Consider the following 12,500-nt stretch of genomic DNA (forward strand, 5'->3'; position numbering starts at 1 on the left):
GGGAAGAGACGAGACAAGACAAGACGAAGAGATGAGACGAAACGAGACGAGACGAGACGAGACGAGACGAGACGAGACGAAGAGATGAGACGAAACGAGACGAGACGAGACGAAGATACGAGACGAGACGAAACGAGACGAGACGAAGGGAGAGGGAGAGGGAGAGGGAGAGGGAGAAGGAGAGGGAGAAAAGGGAAGAGAGGAGTGACTTAGAACAATAGTTTTCTTTTCTCATAATTTTTGCCTCGAGGTGATCTGAAGACGCTGGCTTCGGAGGCCCCGCACCAGTGGTTTCCATGGCGACAGATCAAGTTGATGCCGGCGGTTCTTCTCCGTGGGCGTGGATGTAGGCGTGAAGAGTTGAGTTACGGGGTAGGGGGGGGAGGGGAGGAAGGGGGTGGGGGCAGGTCCTTATTGCATTCTTCCTGTGGTCTCGGGGGCAGCACGGGTCGAATCCTTAATGACGAGGATACCGGGGTGGTGGTGGGGGGGGGGGATGCGAGGGGAATGTTACGCTATTGTTAATCGTCGGTCTCTCGTTACGACGATTTCGGTTATCGGAAGGTAAGGTGGGCGTCGGGGTTGGGGGAGGGGAGGGGGGCACGGGTGGGGTGGAGGGGGCGAGTACTGGGGGTTGGGAAGGGAGGGGGTGAGTACGGATGGGGTGGAAGGGGGGGGGGTACTGGGGCGCATGAGGTTGAGTATTTTTGTTTCAATAGAAAGAACCAAAAAAAAAATAGAAAAAAAGAAAGGGGTAGAAAAGGGAGCACATAAGGGTGGAGAGGAGAAGAAAGATATAGAAAGAAAGAAAAAGGGAAAGAGATACATAGAAACGGGGAAAAAAAGAGAAATGAGAGACTTTGAATCGTCGAGGAAAGAAATCAAAAGTGATAAACAGCACTATTATAGATGGTAACGATCGTGATGATAATAATGATGATAATGATAATGATGATGATGATGATGATAATGATGATGATAACTAGCATTGAGAAAACAATAATAACAACAATGGTTATGATATAGTTGTTATTGGTAGTGTTAATGTTGTTGTTATGGAAGGTGTTGATAATGAGGATGATAATCATAAATTGGTAGTTCATTGAATAGATAGATAGAAGATTAGAAGCTCGATGGGAGAAACACCAAACGAAAGTGAGTGAGGAAGTAAGAAAGTGAGATGGAGGGAGAGGGAGGGGGAGAGGAGAGGAGAGGAGTGGAAGTGGAAGTGGAAGTGGAAGTGGAAGTGGAAGTGGAAGTGGGAGGGAGAGGGAGAGGGAGAGGGAGAGGGAGAGGGAGAGGGAGAGGGAGAGGGAGAGGGAGAGGGAGAGGGAGAGGGAGAGGGAGAGGGAGATAGAGAGAAAGAGAGAAAGAGAGAAAGAGAGAAAGAGAGAAAGAGAGAAAGAGAGAAAGAGAGAAAGAGAGAAAGAGAGAAAGAGAAAAAGAAAGAGAAAGAAAGAAATGTATTGGATGTTTCCACCGCTGACCGTGAATGGTGTGGGGAAAAATGCCTCTTCGGTAGTGTTTGCCAAGTCGTGGGGCGAGGGCGAGTGAGGCCGGCCGACCCTGGGCCTGATGCTCGGAGGCTGCTTGTACTCTCTCTCTCTCTCTCTCTCTCTCTCTCTCTCTCTCTCTCTCTCTCTCTCTCTCTCTCTCTCTCTCTCTCTCTCTCTCTCTCTCCCTCTCTCTCTCTTCTTTCTCTATCGCTCTATCTCGCTCTCTTTCGCTCTCTCTTCTCTCTTTTTTTTTTCTCTCTCTTTCGCTCTCTCTTTTGCTCTCTCTCTCTCTCTCTCTCTCTCTCTCTCTCTCTCTCTCTCTCCCCCTCTCTCCCTCTCTCCCTCTCTCTCTCTCCTCTCCCTTCTCTCCCTCCTCTCTCTTTCTCTCTCTCTCTCTCTCTCTCTCTCTCTCTCTCTCTCTCTCTCTCTCTCTCTCTCTCTCTCTCTCTGATCCCTCTCTCACTCTCTCTCCTCCTCTCCGTCTCTCTTCCTCTCCGTCTCTCTTCCTCTCCGTCTCTCTTCTCCTCTCTCTCACACACACACACACACACACACACACACACACACACACACACACACACACACACACACACACACACACACACACACATTCGTCGACTGTCAAATTATATTTTCAAAAGATTAGGCTACTACTGAATGTTAAGAAAACTCAATACAAGTACAGAATGGTAATATTTTACATTTGAATGGAAATATGATAAAACCTAGCCCATTTGTTATGAATTTGCGAAGTAATTTTGATCAGCACATGCTTTTTAACACTTAAAGATGAAATGTACAAAAAGATAAATGACAAACTTTGATCTCAACTGAATAGATAATTGTTTTGATGCACACGAATCATTGTCGCGCAATCGGTAGTGAATCGTAAACTATTGCTCAGTCGTTATGGGGGTCACAAAGAAAACCCAAATAGAAAGAGTTCAGAGACTTCAAAATGTCGCGATAAGAGTCGGCTTTTGGGGTGGGGGGGTAGGAAAGTGCAACCATATCACCCGCTTTCAAGCAACTAGAATGGGTAAGAGTCGATAATATATATATTTTTATATAACATGGCCATTTTTTAAGATATCGAATGATTATTTATGGGAATGGTTGTTTAACATGTTTACTCTTAATGAAATAGGAGGCAGAATTACGAACGAGACAAAGCAATGAGCTATTGGTCACATTAATTAACCGATACCACAGCTGGATCGAAAATGTTAATGGTGAGAGAGGCCCATTAGCCTGGAACAAGATTCCACCTCAGGTTAGGGACGCAGGCTCTCTCTTCCTGTATTTAATTAAAGACGGATCAAAGAAATCTCTCTCATGTGAACGGAATCAGTTTTCACTATGATACGCCATTTGCGAATGTTGGTGTGAAGATTATTACTACTCTCTCTCTCTCTCTCTCTCTCTCTCTCTCTCTCTCTCTCTCTCTCTCTCTCTCTCTCTCTCTCTCTCTCTCTCTCTCTCTCTCTCTCTCTTTCTGTCTCTCTCTCGGAAGCTGATGTTATTGTTTACGCATGAGTTCGAAGGTCCGAAGTTTTCTTCTCTCTGTAGTAGCATCTGCATTCGTATGTAACGCCCTGCCCAGGTGCGCATGTCGCGCATGACGATGTGCATGGCGAGCGACAGGCGGCGGCGACGGCGGCGGCGAGTAGCGGGAGTAGGAGTAACGGTAATCAGATAATGTGCGGTAACAACCACGGCAGGACGCTTTTGTTTTTGTTTTGTTTTTCGTCGTTGTTTTCCTCGTGGAGTGAGTTTCGTTCTGGCTCGCGGTCATGACGGATTTTCTTCGTCGATCGTTTCGTTTGGAGGTCTATTTTCTTTGTTTATCCGTTTATTTGTTTGTTTATTTTTATATTTTTTAAAGTCTATTTTCTTTATTGTTGTTATTATTGTCATTGTTATTAGTGTTGTTATTGTTATCATTGTCATTATTAATATTATTGTTATTATTATTATTATTATTATAATTATTATTATTATTATAATTATTATTATTATTGTTGTTGTTATTATTGTCATTATTATTATTATTATTATTATTATTATTATTATTATTATTATTATTAATTAGTTAATTTTTTATTAGTTTCGTGTGTGTGTGTGCGTGCGTCCTTGTGTTTAGTGAAATGACATGTGAAGGTATTATTGTAACTAAAGAGAGTGTTAGTGTGAGTGTGAGTTTAGCTACGAAAATTTGGCGGCCAGGTGGTATTGCAGGTAGTCTGTGGTGGCAGGTTAGACCCTCAAGGCGTCGAGATCTTTTGATTGTGAGTCAGCCTATATGCACACACACACACACACACACACACACACACACACACACACACACACACACACACACACACACACACACACACACACTAATGTATATATATATATATATATGTATATATATATATATATATATATATATATATATATATATATATATATACTCACTTACATCTACATATATATGTGTGTAAGTATTATGTATGTATGTATTTATGTTTATCCATATATGCATGTAATAGATACAAAGTATGATATATATATTATATATGATATTACATATATGATATATGTATTTATATGATGTGCGCGCACACACACACACTATCCCTGTTAGTAAATATGTGTTTGTGTTCCTGAACTTGCGTTTGCGTGAGCAGAATCTCCCTTATTGTCCGTTCTTGTCTCCCAGCCTCGTCCCCGCATGGCACATAACGGAGCTAACAGTAGTGATAGCGGCGGCTTAGAGAAGGAGAGAGCGCGCGCGCGCAGGCGAGCAAGCAAGCGAGCGAGCGAGTGAGCGAGCGAACGGGCGGGTGGGTGCTTGTAACGGCGCTGAATTGGTAAGCGATCTGGTGTGAGTAGGGCAGCAGGTGTTGCCAATGCCTCGTGCTGGTCAGACTGCAGGGAAACACCTGGTGTTTGTGGGGGTATTCCGGCCACGTGAGCGATGTGGCAACACAACTTCGGGGCATTAGCGACAAACTTCGGGTCTGTTAGTAGGAGCCTTTTCATTGATGAGTGGATCGGGGCTATATTGCTGCCAGTCAATGCCGTCTTTGCAATTATACTGACCGGACGAATCTAGCATCTGCTAAATTGTAATGCGGATGTAATTCTTTCTAAACTTACTATCTAATCAATTCCTCGATTCTAATCTATTTCTATCTACTAAAAAAACCAATACTACGTTCTAAAAAACGGGACGCAAGGTCAGCTGATGTTAGCAATTGTGTTTTTTTTTTTCTCAATGAACATGCGGTTAGATATTGGTGTTGATGTTGGATGACAACTTTTTTTTCAATTGTCATTGTTGATGCTAATGAATGAATCAGATGTTGCTTTAGCAAGTGATTTTTTTAATGGTTAATGAACACGATTAGGAAAATATTGAGGCAGTCTGGAAGAGAGACGTACGTAGTCCGGTGGCCAGATGCGATGGTTTGCGGGATCGTGCTTTCGGCGAGGTCTGTTGTGCGAGCGCGTCCCCGCCGCCGCATCCGAGCTGATTTGACTTGTTGGGCGTGTGCAACCAGGTCTACACATCAGTGAATGGGAACATGTGCGGGAGTTGTGAGTGAGTTGACATGGGCGAGGTGAGGATCCGTAGTGGCGTTCTCCCCCTCCCCTGCCCTCCCCCACCCCGCTCTCACTCTATGTCCCTCTTCCTCTTTCTCTCCCTCTTCCTTTTTCTTTCTCTCCCTCTTTCTCTCCCTCTCCCCCTCCCTCTCTCCCTCCCTATCCCTCACCCTCTCCTTCCACGGCCCGCCACACAAACAACCTCTCGCTGCTTGCTACTACCGCCCCCCCCCCCTCCCTCACCCATTTCCTCTATACCGGAAGAAATCGAGTGATAGCTTTTGCTTTTATTTCCTTTTATTTAAGGTTTTGAGTCGCGATCTATGGATTTTTTTTTCACGCCCATGTGGGATGTAGGTTAGGAAGGAAGAAACGGGCGGGGGGGGGGATAGTCGCTTTGTTTGGGTCTAATTCAGCCAGACGGGCGGCCGCGAAGCCCATGCGGGATATGGCAAGAATCTTCCCTCACTCTTGTGCACACACTGTTCATACCTCCTCCCCTCCCCTCCCCCCGGACCCCCGACCCCCGACCCCCGACCCCCGTTTCTGTGTTCAGGATCGGATGGATATCCTCCTCTACGAAGATCCTGTTGACATTTGCATCCTGTCCCGCGAGAGAGCGAAAGGCCACGTCTGGCGAAGAGCATTGCCGTGTAAAGATGAGCAGAGAGAAAGAGCCGAGTGATAAAAGGAATAATGCATTTGGCACCTCCGATTCAACTTGGGTCCTTGCCAAATGTCTTCGGATAAAGAAATTTTCTTTCTTTCCGACGTGGCCCGGGGGTGGTTGTGTCGTGCGGCCGAAGTCCACCTTGAATGGTCGCGCGAAGCCGTGTGGTTATTTACTCCACATAACCTGTTGGGTGCGTAGTTGAGGAGAGAAAACGTTGTGAATGATTACAGGTCCCCCGGTACCCCCGCGTCGTACGGTGTTGCCGCTGCGGGCTCTCCTCTTTTCTCGGTGAGCGAGGTTGGGCGCGGCACCGGGGAGCGAGAGAGAGAGAGCGAGAGAGAGAGAGAGAGCGAGCGAGCGAGCGCAAGAGGGGAGAGAGAGAGAGAGAGAGAACTAGAGAGAGAGCGCGAGCGAGCTGGCGAGCGAGAGAGACATGGGGAGACTGTAGGTCCCGCCCCCTTGATAACGGCACCCTGCCAGTGTGAGGGAGACAGCGCGGCAGTTGTCTTCTCGGCAGTGTTCGGTGTCCTCACGCTTCCCCTTCACGGCGTTCCCACTCGGATTCCCTCTCCTCCTCGCGCTTGGGGATCGTAAGCTCTCCTTCGAGCGTGCCATGAGGAAGGGCGGTGGTGGGGAGCAGACGAGGAGGCTCACTGCACACAGTCCTGAGAGGAGGAGCCCGTGGTGCAGCGGCGGCGGTGTGTGGTGGCGCTAGAGCGCTAGTGAGCTGTACCTCTGGCGGAGGAGGACGGACGCGTGGCTCGCACAACGCTACAGATGTAGTTCGTGGGAGAGCCTTCATATCGGTACTCGCTGCTGCCTTATGCGCCCTTCACCCAAGGGTTCAGCACTGACCTTTCGAGCCTTCACGACCGCACAAATCCCGTAGTTCATAGTTTACTATTACTCCTCTGGTGGACAGCGACAGGGGGCCTGGAGATGCTGTAGCCTCCCAAAGGATAGAGATCACTGTTGACATTCCATAGCCTCCGTATCGTGGATGGTAGTTATATCCTTCAGTCTACTGGGCAGAAAAGGGCTCTTGTGACGACATCCTCCGCTGTTGCCCTTCCTATCACCCTCACACCAAGTTGGGTGGAAACTGCTTCTAAAGGATCTTTTATCGAACCGAGGGCTTCCGCCTCCTACGCCTTCTTCCCCTCTTCCCTCTCCTTCGTCCTCTCCATCCATTGTCTTGTCGGTGAAGTAGCCCGAAGTCTGCTATCGTCTTTGGGGATAAGCGGATCATCTCGGGACAGGACAGAGGACGGACGCGGCCGAGTTCAGGACGCGGCCCGTGACAGACAAGCGGACTCCTTCTGCAAGAAGAAGATGAAAGGAGAGCGAGGCTGCAAGAGACCAACAACCGAATCCAGAAAAGCCAGGATTTCAACATGTGTTAGTTAATCCGCAGGGATTTACGAGTTGTAGGATCCTAGAAAACAGATAATCAATACTTGTGCCTAGAGGAGGAGGAGGCCCGCTCCCCTCCCCTACGGTGAACACTGGTTGCATTAAGTGGATTTTTCCCCCGAACTAACTTTGCCAAGTGATTTTCATTTTAAAGATTAGTAGCCGAGGTGTGGCGAAGGAATCCGAACTCTGATGTCGACGCTTTAGAAGAGCGTAAGAACTACAGCCGCTTTCGCCCTGGCCATCTTCACTCAAGGAATTATTTGTACAATCTCCAACACTGACCAGGCAATATTCTGACTGGAATGTAGTTGTGACTTAGTGCCTTAAAGACTGTGTGTGTGTTTGTGTCATTCCTCTTCCGCTACGCCCGTATTCGCGTCAGTAAAGAAAGACTAAGAAGAGATCACAGAAGAAGTCCGTTTTCACAGAGGATTAGGAGTGCGTGATAGTGTGCGAAGAATCGAGTTTCGAGTGCAAGTCAGCAGCAGCAGCAGAGAGAGAGAGGGGCCCCTCACACCGAAGGACCCCTGACACCCACCAGGGACACCGATACCCGCCATGGGTGCATCGACAGCCACCGCGAGGGGAAGCGATACGCGCCAGGGGAGCTTCTGTGCTTAGCGGGTGAAAAGGAACCCGAAGAGGAGTACGGACAAGGGCGCCCGGGTAAGGGGACCGACCGTTCGAACCCTCGCTTTCCTCACTCGAGCGAGGATCAGTGCGATAGACGAAGGGGAAAAGTCTGTGCGAGGTTTGGAGTATCGTAAACAGTGTTCTGAGAGAGAGTGTGTGTGAGTGAAAGAAGAAAACGAAAAGAATAACAAACATTTCGCCGCGGAACGCAAAGCCTGTGCGGTATGTGGTGGGATAGAGTGACGAGGGATTTTGAAGTGTGATATATATATGTGTGTGTGTTTTTTTCCCTTCATGTACGTTCAGTGTTGATGGTATATAATACCCAAGTTGTGTGTGCGTAGTGTGCCGAGGATAAAGTTCATACTTTTGTGATCTTGGGATCAGACACGAAGGAATTTGGTCGTTTGTGTATTTACCTTGTTGGAAATAACGAGGAATAGTGGATTTTCGATCGACTCGCCGTCATGGGAGGCAACAGGAGAAAGCACAGGAGTGATAGCCTCCTGTTGTGAGCCGCAGCCAGCGAAAGACAGCCAAGTGTACCAACTCATACTAAACCTCCCGCCCCCATCACCTCTGTCTTCTGCGGCACCAACGTGTCTTTGGAGGTAAGGCAAGACATTTCGGGCGTGTGGTCCATTAATCGAAGGGTCTGAACGTTTGAAGGAAAATCGTACAGGAATCGTACGATATTCTCTCTCTCTCTCCCTTTCTCTCGCTCCTTCCCTTTCTCTCCCTTTCCCTCCCTTCCTCTTTCCTTCCCTCCCTTTCTCTCCCTTCCCTCCTTCCCTCGCTCTCCCTCTCCCTCTCCCTCTCCCTCTCCCTCTCCCTCTCCCTCTCCCTCTCCCTCTCCCTCTCCTTCACTCTCTCTCTCTCCTTCACTCTCTCCCTCTCCCTCCTCATTAATGCCCCCCCCGCCCCCCCCCCCCTTCCTTCGAAAGCGAACCATCACAAGAGACAGCGAGGTGTTCGGACATGTTGCATGGGATACCGTCAGAGAGAATCTAAGGCGCGAGTCTATCATGGTGGCCCGTTATAATAACTGTGTGTGCGGGGGAATCCAATCCGCTAGCCTTCCTTCCTTCCTTCTGCTCGGCACCTGATCCACCTCACAGCCGCGCAGTTACTATGATTCAGTGCCCGCTCCGCTCCGTCTCCCTGGTTGGTAGGCCGTGCCCGCCCGTACGGACGCTTTTGTGACTGTATTTCCGTCACTGATTAGACTCCACTGTCGGTCTTGTCGTGGATTCCTTTTATAATGAGGAGGGTATTTGGTTATGAGGTGTTTTGGGAGCTGGAGTCGCGTCGCATGGCTGGATTTTTGACTGGACGTGGTGGGGCTTGAAGTGACCCCTAATCGATAGGTGGGAATGGGGTTGAAATGCCGTATGTAATTTTCACTTCCGTCGCTAAATGCATAGGTATCAGGGACACATCCGTAATAACTGTCTGCCTCTCATCTCTCTCTCTTCCCCTTCTCTCATCCTCTCTCTGCCTCTTTCTTTCCTCTCTCGCCTCTTATCCCTCTCTCTTCTCCTTTTTCCCTTCTCTCTCCCGTCGCTCGCCTTTTCCATTTCCCTTCTCCCTTTCTCCCCACTTCCCCCTTTCTCATTCTTTCCTCCTCCCTCTCTCCCTTTCTCCTCCTTTCCTCCTCCCTCTCTCCCTTTCTCCTCCTTTCCTCCTCCCTCTCTCCCTTTCTCCCTTTCTCCTCCTCTTCTCCCTCTCTCCCTTTCTCATCCTCATCCCCCTCTACCTCTACCTCTACCTCTACCTCTACCTCTACCTCTCCCTTCCCCTCCACCTCCCCTCTCTCCACCTCTCCCTCCTCTCTCCCCCTCCCCCTCTCCCTCCCCCCCTCCCCCTCCCCCTCTCCCTCTCCCTCCCTCTCCCTCTCCCTCTCCCTCTCCCTCTCCCTCTCCCTCTCCCTCTCCCTCTCCCTCTCCCTCTCCCTCCCTTCTCTCTCCTTCCTCCCCCTTCTTCTCCCATCTAAGTACCCATGCCTCACAAAACGAGTAAAGCTGGCGAGTGAAATGGCAGAGGACGCCCGTGCCAGCTGGCGTGGGCGGCGGGCGGGGCGGCGAGGCATTCTCCGTAGTAGGGATCTACAGGAACTCGTGCGGACGCGGGTTGCCTTGACAACCGGCGTTTCGGGATAGTCCTCGTTAGTGGTGATTATGAGAGATTTTTTGGGCGGGTTGGTACTACCCTTCGTGTCCACCCCATTCTCTCAACTCTCTCTCTCTTTCTCTCTCTTTCTCTTTCCACTCTCTCTTTCTCTTCCCCCTCTCTCTCTCTTTCCCTCTCTCTTTCTCTTTCCCTCTCTCTCTCTCTCTCTCTCTCTCTCTCTCTCTCTCTCTCTCTCTCTCTCTCTCTCTCTCTCTCTCTCTCTCTCTCTCTCTCTCTCTCTCTCTCCATTTCCCTCCCTCCCTCTCCATTTCCCTCCCTCCCTCCCTCCCCCCCCCCCCCCCTCTCTCTCCTCTCTCTCTCTCTCTCTCTCTCTCTCTCTCTCTCTCCTCTCCTCTCTTCTCTCTCTCCTCTCCTCTCTTCTCTCTCTCTCTCACTTCTCTTCTCTTCTCTCTCTCTCTCTTTCTCTCTCTCTCTCTCTCTCTCTCTCTCTCTCCTCTCCTCTCTTCTCTCTCTCCTCTCCTCTCTTCTCTCTCTCTCTCTCTCTCTCCTCTCTTCTCTCTTCTCTCTCTCTCTTCCCCCCCCTCTCTCTCTCCTCTCTCTCTCTCCTCTCTTTCCCTCCCTTCCCTTCCTCTCTCTCTCTCTCCCTCTCCCTCCCTCTCCCTTCCTCTCTCCTTCTTTCTCTCCCCCTCCTCCTCCCTCTCTCCCTCTTTCCCCCCATCCCCCTCCCCCCTCCCCCCTCCCCCAACCTGCTTTTATTCCTCCGCTTTCCTTCCTTTCTTTCTCATTCCCCGTGCCCTGCGTCAGATAAAGAGGTAATGAATAAAACGTACATATTAAGCAAGGGATACGCATTAACTGCTTTTATTTTTTTTCACTGTAAATGCCTGATTTGCATTTAACTTAAAAACAACTGGGGGGAGGGACATGTATGTGCGTTAAACGTTGTATGAAATTACTTTATGGAGCTGAACGCTTCGTGCGTATTATTTACTCATTATTTACTCATCACTCGATGTGAATTACGCAATTGTTCACCCCCCCCCCATCCCCGTCCACCTTCTATATGCGTTGTTATTCGCCGTATTGTTTTTTCTTGGGCTATGGTTGATGACTGTGCTTTTTAAGAATGATGTATTCCAAAGTGCATTCGGAAGGTCGATCAGCAAGCAAACGAGTTTTTTGGGGGTGATAAAAATTTTCACTTTTTTATTCTAGTTTGGTGATAAAAATTCTTACTTTTTTTGTGTGTGTATAATAAAAATTCTCACTAATGGTATTGCAAGGACGGGTCGCTTTGACGGGCAGGGGACATCGCAAGGAAGAAAAGGTTAAGAAAATAAGTTCGTGTTCCCCCTTCCCCTGAGGATATGCTTCCTCACTTCGGTTGTACTGCCTCCTACCCCGTCCCTTTCCCTTTTCCCTTCCCTTTTCCTTTTCTTTCTCCTTCCCCTTCCCCTTCCCCTTCCCCTTCCCCTTCCCCTTCCCCTTCCTCTTCCCCTTCCCCCTCCCCTTCCCCTTCCCCTTCCCCTTCCCCTTCCCCTTCCCCTTCCCCTTCCCCTTCCCCTTCATCTTTCCCATTTCCCAGATCCTTCTCCTCCACTCGCTCTTTCCCTCACCTTTCCCTTCCACTCGCTCTTCCCCTCACCCTTTCCCTTCTCTTTCCCTTCCCTTCCCCTTCCCCTTCCCTCTCCCCTTCCCCCCTCCATCCCCTTTTCCCTTCCCCCTCCCCTTTTCCCTTCCCCCTCCCCTTCCCCTTCCCCCTCCCCCTCCCCTTCCCCTTCCCCTTCCCCCTCCCCTTCCCCGCTCCTCTGCTAGCTTACCATCGTCCCTCACATTCATCTGCTGGCTCACTCTCCTCTCCCACCCTCCTCCTGCTGCTCCCCCACCCCCCTCTCTGCTGGTTCAACCCGCCTCATGGGAAGGATGTTGGCCATTCAGTCTTCCCGCTCGCAATGCCTTTCCCCCCTTCTCTCTCTCTCTGTTTCTCCCCTCTCTTTTTTTCTCTCTCTTTCTCTCTCTTTCTCTTTCTCTTTATTTTTCCCCCTCTCACTCTTTGCTATCTCCTCCTCCCTTGTCTTGTCCACCTCCTCGCCTGCCTCCTCTTCCTCCTCCCCTGCCTCCTCCTCCTCCTCCTCCTCCTCCCCTGCCTCCTCCTCCTCCTCCCTTGCTCCCTCCTCCCCTGCCTCCTCGCTGCTCCGTCTTTCTTAAATCCAGTGCTTTTATTATGCGAAATCTGAACAAATGGTAAGAGCTGCGGATGAGCAAATGCCGGGGGGCGGGTGATTCAACCTCTCACATTTGCCCCACACCCCCACCCCCACCCCCACCCCACCCCCGTCTGTGTCTACTGTATCTTTCTTTTTTTCCCTCTCTCTCGCTTGCGTCTCCGTTTCTCTTTTGTTCGTCTTCTTGCCTGCCTGTCTCTCATTCTCTCTCTCTCTCTCTCTCTCTCTCTCTCTCTCTCTCTCTCTCTCTCTCTCTCTCTCTCTCTCTCTCTCTCTCTCTCTCTCTCTCTCAATTCTGTCTGTCTCCCTCTCCTCTCATTTTCATACCACCCATAT

General features: G+C 49.6%; 1 protein-coding gene across 50 annotated transcripts in view; it reads left to right on the forward strand.

The window, feature by feature from the left end:
* Positions 1–12,500, forward strand: part of LOC122257939 (tyrosine-protein kinase Src64B) — a 197,955-nt gene that overhangs the window by 82,109 nt on the left and 103,346 nt on the right. For 23 of the 50 annotated variants that reach the window (XR_015192092.1, XR_015192094.1, XR_015192090.1 and 20 more), the window contains exon 1: positions 8,283–8,420. The exons of 20 other annotated variants lie outside the window; for them this stretch is intronic. The gene's annotated coding sequence lies outside the window, so the exon portion shown is untranslated. Of the gene's footprint in view, positions 1–7,698; positions 8,421–12,500 lie in introns of those variants that run through there. 7 more of the 50 variants (XR_015192095.1, XR_015192091.1, XR_015192098.1 and 4 more) reach the window with 4 other exon arrangements.

The sequence above is a fragment of the Penaeus japonicus genome, unplaced genomic scaffold (assembly GCF_977035675.1).
Source record: "Penaeus japonicus unplaced genomic scaffold, GWHDUDI00000001_assembly GWHDUDI00000022, whole genome shotgun sequence".
Lineage (NCBI taxonomy): Eukaryota > Metazoa > Arthropoda > Malacostraca > Decapoda > Penaeidae > Penaeus > Penaeus japonicus.